The sequence below is a fragment of the Gymnogyps californianus genome, chromosome 3 (assembly GCF_018139145.2).
Source record: "Gymnogyps californianus isolate 813 chromosome 3, ASM1813914v2, whole genome shotgun sequence".
Lineage (NCBI taxonomy): Eukaryota > Metazoa > Chordata > Aves > Accipitriformes > Cathartidae > Gymnogyps > Gymnogyps californianus.
The window spans coordinates 17,778,355-17,787,601 of NC_059473.1; positions in this window are offsets into that span (position 1 = coordinate 17,778,355).

Below are 9,247 nucleotides of genomic sequence, written 5' to 3' on the forward strand. Positions count from 1 at the left end.
TTATATCATTATCAGCATGACAAGGTCTCCTCAGTACAATGGTTCTCACACCAGCAGGATGGTCTTTATTTCCTTCGTGGATGGTGGGAAGCTTGCCATAATCCCAGTCATGATTTCATTGCATCTTCAATGGAGCTATGATAATGCATTAAAATAAAAGAAAATCTATTCTGCAATATTTCTCAACCTAAGGAGAGAAAAAGGACCAAGGTCAGAAGGGTAAATAAGGCAAATGGAAGATAAATTGTTGGATCAAGGTGATGTAATGTATCAGCACAGAATTGGTGAGAATACCCGTGTTTTCTAAGCCTGAATCAGAGGATCTGGCTGTTAGATTGGGAGTAGGTAGCTGAGAGCATGGTGGCAGCGGATGGCACATGGGCTGAGCCTGACACAGAGGCACTGCAAAATGGGAACGGCTGCGTCTTGAGATGCAGCTGAGAGCCCAAGGGAAGCCAGCAGCCCCTGCCTGCTGGGGGGCACAACACTCAGCTGCCTAGCGGCAGCTTGCTTTCAGGAGGGACAAATCTTGTATCTCCAAAATGTTGTCTACTAACCCACTGAAACTCTGGTTTAGAAAAGGAAAATATAGTTTGGCAAGTGATGCTTGAAAACTTTCCAACCTCTGCACTAGACCATGCTGACTATCATCTCATTTAACTGGAAGCTAACCAACCCGAAGGGCGAGCATGGAGACTGTGCAGCTGGGAGGAAATCTTTCAAGAGGACTGTAAGACTGATGGAGCTTTCAGAAACCTTTTAAGGAAAGTGTGCTCCTTTCTAGTCTCCATCCCTGCCTCTCGCGATTCTCACAGACGCAGAGCTACAGAGGTGATCTCTCAGCCACAGCACGCCCTCACAGTTACCATTATTTACTCCACTTCTGAAGTGTCCACTTTTAGGCATCTTTGGTCCCGCTATTCTTTTACGTTCATCTCATTCCTTACCTAAGGTCTTTCTTACCTGAAGCACACCATGTAGCTAGGTTTCAATATTGTATGTTCTTCATTGTGCTTTTTTATTTTTATGTTTCCATTGATGCATTTTCACTAGATAAGTGCTTGTTAAAGGCTAAATCATACCCTAGTGCTCTAAAACCAAAGTGACAGCATTGGTCACAGTACACCTACAATGGATTAAATCCACTGTAAGAAGTTTAATCGCTTTCCCTTTCCACTGCTTTGACTGCTCATTTGTAAACCAACTGCAAAATGCTGCCAAACAGCTTCATTCAAGTTTCCCCTAGTGCCCAGGTGAATATGGGCAGTGGCCCACTCTAAAAATAGGAAAACTGGGGAGTCTGAAGTTCATTTCCGGGCTAAAGAAGACCAGAGATGAAAATGAATCTGGTCCTGAATGCAGCTTTGTCTGTTTTCCCCGACACATTTTTGCATGCTCAGTGGCACAGCAGTTGTCTTTCTTTCATTACATGCACAAAGAATATATTGGTATTACACATAAAACATCTTTTATGTGTCTATAAATAATGGAAAATCTTAATCTGGAAAGAAAGGTCCTTTAAAACCCTCTGCATAGCAAACTGGAAATCTTTTTTTTGAAAGCTTGATACATTCCCTCGTTTGCTCACCACATTTGAAGCAAGAATGGACAGCTGTAAAAGGGAGCCCTCCTCACCATCATGTTCTTTCTTCACCTTCTGCTTCCTAGCAGAAGTTTAACATTTGTTCAAAGGATGATATGTTGCTTTCCTTGTATGTTCCTCATCCCCCCAGATACAGAATATACCATAATGTCTCTTCACACGCAAATATTCCCAAAGAAAGAAATAATAACTAAGCAGCACAATGGTATGCGCCCTTTTACCATCATTTCTTCCCCTCTAACACAGTGGAACAGTCAAAACTCTCTCTGCTAGATGCAAGGTGAGCCAGTGAGGGGCTGGCCCCCGTTTGCTGCCTTGGGGACCTGCTTGCTAGATCTCAGAGCCTTCCCACACAGCCTGACACCAGGCTACTCATCTGCTGCATGTCAGATGGTGAACAGGAGCAGGGAAGCAACTCGGAAAATGATCCATGCTTCCACTTCTTAGCAATGTTTGACAAAAGCGAGAGGCAGGGATGAAAATGAGACCTTGTGCAAAGCTGGTCACTTAACACAACACTGCCATACATTGGCTGGATACACTGATGATCAACCAACTGTGGGCTCAGCTTTTTTCTTTCATTCAAGGGAAAGTATTACTTTGTTTTGTATCTACGTGCACACACATGCACATGCACACGCACACACACGTCTCAGGTGGGCTTGGTCCAGTGCCTGGGAAACCCGCCAGCCAGTCACTCCCAGGAGCCTTGGGTCAGGCACCATTGTGATAAACGCTAATGCTTCCAAAAACGATCACCAGCAAGCAGTCCTGATGATACCTGCATGGGAACCAGAGCATAGTCTTCAGCCATACGCTTTGACTCCACGTGTCCTCGAGAACAAACCAAATCGTATGAAGTTGCTTAGTCACAAGTGGAACCTGTTTATGAAAAGCTTAGCAGGGTAAATGGCCTCAGAGGACCATCACCCAGCACCTACCTGAATGAAACAAGCGGGACAAATGCAGAGTGGAAGGGACATTTTAACCTGTTTGTTGATAACTGACAGGTGTAATCAGCACAGGATTGCTCTCTGCAGCTTCTCACCCTAGAAAGCAAATCTGGCAGGCCAAAGGGGTTGCCAACATTTTCTTCAGTGCTGTGATCAAATGCTGCCTGTCCTGCAGTTCTGTAAAGCCGCAGCCTGATGGAGTGAGTGTCAGCTTAGCAGGTTTCATTTCAACTCTACCAGCTGGAGAGATTTGTGAGAGATGCAGCCGCAGGGTCTGTAAAATACATACAGTACATCTTCAGATGGCATGAAAAAGGTGTTTGTTTGCCATTTCGTAACTTTGCTTGATAAATTCCTCAAGCTGTCCTTGGCTTTTATGTCAACAGGATAAAGTAGGCTTTCCTGTCTCGAAACTTTGTCTGCCCAGCGGCCCCTTTTCCAGATACATGTGCCTGCTCCTTCCCTTGAGGACGGTGAACCCCTAGGGAGGGTGGGCAGAGTTACCTTTGCCGTGTCCATCAAGCTAGCTAGGTTAAAGCACTCACCTGCCAAATGCAGGATGGGACGTGAAATGGGAGAAGGACCCATTCCCATGAATTGTTTTCTCGGCGGCAGCGCGAGGTTCAGGGCTCCCAGCTCCCAGACAGACATCTCCCCTCCCCCCTCCACCACGCTCTGCTGCAGCAAGGCGAGTGCTTCTGGGAACATGCTGGGGACTGGATCCCAGCTGAAAGTAGCCCTTCAAAAATAGCAGTTTTTAAACTGAATCATTTTCCAAATCACACTCTAAAATTACTTCCCTTCCTGGCAAGCTCCCTGCAGCTCTTCGGTACACAGGCAAGCATGGATTTGGAGGATGCAGGTTTCTCAGGAGCTACACTAATCCCATTCTGCAGGTTCCTGCACCCATCCCTCTGTGCATCTGTCCATCTGTCCCTCCCCTCTGCAGCACTGTGAACCTCAATCCCTCTTTGAATACAGGGGCCACCTCTCTCACCTTAATAGAGAGATTTACAAAAGCTTTTCCTCTTTCCTCCAAATTATTGTCAAGAGAAATGGCAGGCTGCAGAACACTTTTGCTGCCTAATTGGCCATTCAGTCCTTTCAAAAATTCAGCCGTTCAATTGGAGAGCTGAAGGATGCTGATCTCATCTGAAAGGCCTGGTCCTGCTTGTGCTGAACAAGGTGAGATCCGAAAAAAAACCAAGAAGGTGACTGGTTTGTTGCCTAATAGTCTGCATGAACTCAACAGTGGGTTGTGTATTCAGAAATTATCCTTTGTAAGGTCTCAGAAATATTACAGAGCTGCTTCTCCCTGAGTTGTAGAATACTATCTTTCCATTATTAAAATGTATTAAAAATCCTTTGCATGCCGAGGCACTGACTGCGATTTCCCTGTGCGAAGCAATAATAGAAAACAAATTAGCAAAACTAGTGCAGGAAGAACATAACCCACCAGAGTGGAAGGTTTGCCCATAAAATGTGAAGTTTCATACCGCCAAAGACTGAGATGAAAATAAGTCATGTGAATACAGAACAAACTGCACAAGATGCTGGGTGCCTTCAGCTTCCATTGATGTTACCAGCAAGTGAGAACACATTAATGTGCTCAGGATGCTCAGAGCACTATACACAATCAGGCCTTTTGAAACTGGCTATTCATCACATTTAAATTGAATGTAATTGTCAGGGCTGAATAGCTAATTAGATTATTCTCTCTCTCTCAGTGAGAAAAGTGAAAGTGAGAAAGCGTAGTTAGATTATCACCGGGCCTCAGGAAAAATAAAAAAAAGGCCGTTGCATAACTATTCATAAATTAGCAGGAATAATGCAGGAATCTCTTGATTTAAACAGCAATTGTTTTCTGTTTCTCTGAAACCCATGGAAATAGTCTCCTAGTAAAAACCACCTCTTTAGTTAACAGTACTCTTGTTTCAATACAGCTTAGCATCCCCCAGCAGTTAGACCTAGCAAGTCAAAACTTGCACATGGCTGACTCCTACCTCTCACCCTGACTTGATTTTGAGTTTGGGAGTACAAACAAGGGTTCCCAAAGGATTCCCAAGCTTCTTAGCTGATATCATCAGCTTCTTCAGCTCTGCTCTCATGAAAGCCAGAGTGCTACTGACAGAGTAACCAGGGCTTGTACAGCTGTCCCGGTTTCGGCTGGGACAGAGTTAACTCTCTTTAGTAGCTGGTACAGTGCTGTGTTTTGGATTTAGTGTGAGAATGATGTTGATAACACACTGATGTTTTAGTTGTTGCTAAGTAGCGCTTATCTTAAGCCAAGGACTTTTCAGTTTCCCATGCTCTGCCAGCAAGCAGGTGTGCAAGGAGCTGGGAGGGAGCACGGCCAGGGCAGCTGACCTGAACTAGCCAAAGGGGTATTCCATACCATGGAACATCATGCCCAGTATATAAACAGGGGGGAGTTGGCCGGGAGGGGCGGATCGCGACTCGGGAACTAATTGGGCATTGGTCAGCGGGTGGTGAGCAATTGCATTGTGCATCACTGGTTTTTTTTCTTCCCTCCCCCTTCCTTTTTTTGTTATATTCCTTTTCATTACTATTATTATTATTATATTTCATTATTACTATTGTTAGTATTATATTTTACTTTAGTTCTTAAACTGTTCTTATCTCAACCCACGAGTTTTACTTTTTTTTTTCCCTTCCTCCTCCTCACCCCACTGGGAGGGGGGAGGGGGAAGCAGCTGCATGGTGCTGAGTTGCTGACTGGGGTTAAACCACAACAGCCCAGCTACCTGATAACAGTTTCAGCCCAAGACTCAAGATGCATCACCTGCTAGCCAACCCATAAAACAACTTGGTTTTCAACCCAGCTTGCTGCAGTAGGCAACTCGTGGCTTCAAGACCAGCTACAAGCCTGCCTGTTTTCTCTCTCCCCTCCCCAAAAGGTCACCCTGATACAGACAGGAGACAAGAGAGTATAAATGGTCATTTGGGTCACCGGGCTGGTCTTTTGCTTCAAAACCCACAAAAGTACTCTGTGAGGATGAGGAGACATTAGTAACATCTAAGGCTCCATGGAAACACATACTTTTCCCCTAATACTTTGTAGTTAGTATACTTTCCACTGTCTCAATGTGTCGTCGCGCTAAGTAGGGTACCGGGAAGAACTCACCCTCCATCCCAAAGTATCCAGACTTCTAACTTAGAAAACTGGCATATTCACTTATGCTATGCATTATGACCGAAGCTCTTGCTTACAATGCTACCAACGCTCTGATTGCACAGACTACCAATTACCTCATCCATTTCTTTTAATTACAAAGTAATACCAAAGCAGAGACTGTCCCCTTAAATCCAGTAGGAGGTACAAGTGAAGAAGAGGACCATCTCATTGCCTGTGCAGTTTGCTGAGCATCCAGACTAACCATAAGGCCATTCATTGAAAAGTAATTTCTTTGTCACACATTACAGATCAAAAACTAAACCATATTGGGCTGTATAAAGAGCAGCACAAAAACATCTGCACATTAATCCCAGCTGCAGTAACAGTTAGAAATCTATTTGTCTTTGGTCACTGTCAAGGTAGAAAATATGTCCAGCTACTCCAAACCAGCTGTACGTTTCAGGTCAGGGATTGTATGGCATGTTTACATTCAAACTGCGTGAGACATTTCCAAGTAATTACTTGAGACATTTGCATGCCAATATAGTGGTAAAAAGCTCCTAAATTACGTACTTGGGGGGGTTTCTCAGAAGATATTCGCTGCAAAGTCAGTGGAGACATGTACGAGTGAAGCTTGTATTGAAACGAAGAATCCAGCTGTGGAGGTCTTGGTATTCCTGAAGTCAAAAGAAGTGGTCTTGCTAACTTGCTTTTAAGTCACACGGTCAAACCATGGTTGAGAATTTAAGGATTTTACCCACAAAAGAAAAATAAGAACTGTTCCCTTGAAAGGAATAACAGTAACTGGGCTGTTTAAGTTTTAAAATACCATATTAAACTTTATTCTTTAATAATGAGACGTGATGTTCAGTGTTACGACCTATTTTCAGACAATGGTTTAATTAAACATTTAATGAATGCATCTCATTTCTTTGCACGAGCTTCACTCTAAACAACCAAGCTAATAATGTAAACATCACTGTTTGATTATTAAAATAATTGCTTTCACAAACATTGGCCTCCTGGCAAACAAAATGGCTGGTGCTGTGCATATAATGCGCCCACAGTGCAGGGGTCCAATTTTAGCATAAAACCCAATTTACAGTTGACCATCAGCTTTAAAAAAAAATCCTAGTCAAATGGTTTTAAAGACGGTGATATTTTCACCAAATACTTAGAGATTTGATTCAATTAATCAAGCAAATTTACAAAAACATCATTCATTTAACCGAATGACTGCCTTTAGGAGTTTTCCTCAAGCAGAGACGCAGCAGCAGCTTCAGGACGTTTCCTCAAACAAACTTTGGTATCTGGATCGGATTAACCAAAACCATGACCTTCCTTTAAGCCAAAGTCCTATAGCTGTGGAGGATTTGTATCCAGCTAAAGGAGTTTTTCCAGGAGTTAGTTACTTCGGAAAGGACCATACATTTTCAGCAAGACTTTAAGGAAAAAAAATAGATGGACACTTCCCCCCCCAGCTTTATAACCAAAAAAATGGAGTATTTTTGCAAAACGGTGACAAATTTTCAAGACTCTAAGTAAAAAAATCTTAGTGAAGTGAGTTGTCAAAACATTTTGAAAATCTGTCAACAGCTCTAATTCTTAGAAACCATGATTCGGTGATGCTTGAAATACTGTCTTGTCCATGCTTAAGCAGTTAAACCACCATTCCTTGCTGCTTCAGCTTAGCTTTTTTCCTTCGTGGAAAGTTACTGGTATGCTTTCACATCTATTATGTGATTCTTCAAGCTAATCGGCATCCCACCAGCGTCATCCTTTCATAGGCAGGACATCTCCAGAAAGGTCACTGCAGACTCAAGATTCAGTCAGCTTCTACTGCTTGGAAAAGATTCAGTCCTGTCACCCAAGGAAATAGCCAATTTTTCAGTCTCCACCTACAGCCCAGCCATCACCCAAGAGGGGACAATGCATGGCATGGTGAGAATATGAGTTATACAAACTTTTCTAACTGTCTTTGCACTAAAAACATCATTGGCCTTTCACAGTAGGTGAAATTGCTGAGCACTCCAGAAAACTGGACCCTCATTTTTTAATATTTTCAACAGAAAAAAAAAAAAAAGGAACAGTCTTATTTCCCCTGCAAACACAAAAATACCAGGAATCCAAATCCCAATATCCAGCTGCAGAAACATAATTCCCGTGTATTCAGGTAAATTAGCTTATATTTACAGCATCTGACACAGTGGATTGCATGTAATCATTCCTGGATTACCATAGTGGAAATTATTTCTAATTATAGCCATTGGCATTAAATGGTCCCAATCTGACCTATTATATTAGGCCCTTGACTATCCATGGGAGACTTCCCACTCGTTTCGATGGGCTTTTGATTAGGTCTGATATACTTCCCTATTTTTTTTTCTGCTTCTTTTGTCCTTGAGATCTGCTATGACTTGCCACAGCTATTGGGTTTGTGATTTATTGGTTTAATTATTTTATTTTTATTTGGTTTTAGTATTTATAATGGGACACAACTGACACTTTGAAATAGGAGCCACTCTTTTCTTAAGGGTTGCATGTGGTATTGGTTGCCTTGAGCACAACAGGAGATTGGAAATCTTTTATACTTCTGGACACTTTCCTTCCACCTCTACTGAACAAAATGCTTTAGCACAAAAGCAATAATGGCAAAAAGCAAAGTTTAAACGTGTTAGTGGCTATCAAAACATGATATTCGAGTGCTTCGTAAACTAAGTTGTTGTGTTTTATCTGTGGTCTTTTCCTAGGAAGTATAGGTGTAAACCCAAGCCATTTTCTTCACCTGGCGAGTATGAACAGTCTGTTAGAACAGGAGGAAATTGTCCCATTATGGATGTGGCCAGAAGATAACTGCCAGTAACATGAAATCTCAGGGCAGAGCAAAATCTCGCAGATCCAAAATAAGAAATAAATGTGTGAAGAACAGCTATGGAGAAGTCCTAGCGACGGTAAATATCCATTTGCTAAAAGGCATCAAGTAGCTACCTAGAGGCAGCAAGGATTTTCCTGTATAAAAAATATAAAACCTAGGTTAAAAAAACCCCAGCAACCAGGGAACAAACTCCCATCCAGGTGAGATTGACATTGGCAATTGCAAATTGTGGGGAGTATTTGCTCTTCCAAGCCCAGATCTTTCCTACACATGTTACTGTCCCCTGCACACGTTTGCAGGACTGGCATCACTCCCATCCGCTTTGCAATACTTTATCGGTGTGAATTCTCTTTTTTTTAAAAAGAATACGAATGTTATTATTTACTGCAAGTCTCTCAGGAAAGGACTGCAGTTCTTACTGCAGCCTAACAGATAATAAAGGCTATAGTGTTTGTTCCAAGCCAAACAGTGAAGAAAGAATCCACCGGCTTAGGAAAAAAAATCATCTTTCAGACGCTAGCTAAGATTGAATGGGCATTTGGCACCGAAACCAAAATTCATCATTTTCTTGGTCTAACTCGGTGCAGCCCAGAAACTGGAGTCAGATCAGAAACAACAATTCGTGCACCTAGAAAAGGCTGCAATTAATTAATTAGTGCTCCACCGACCACCACCAGCTC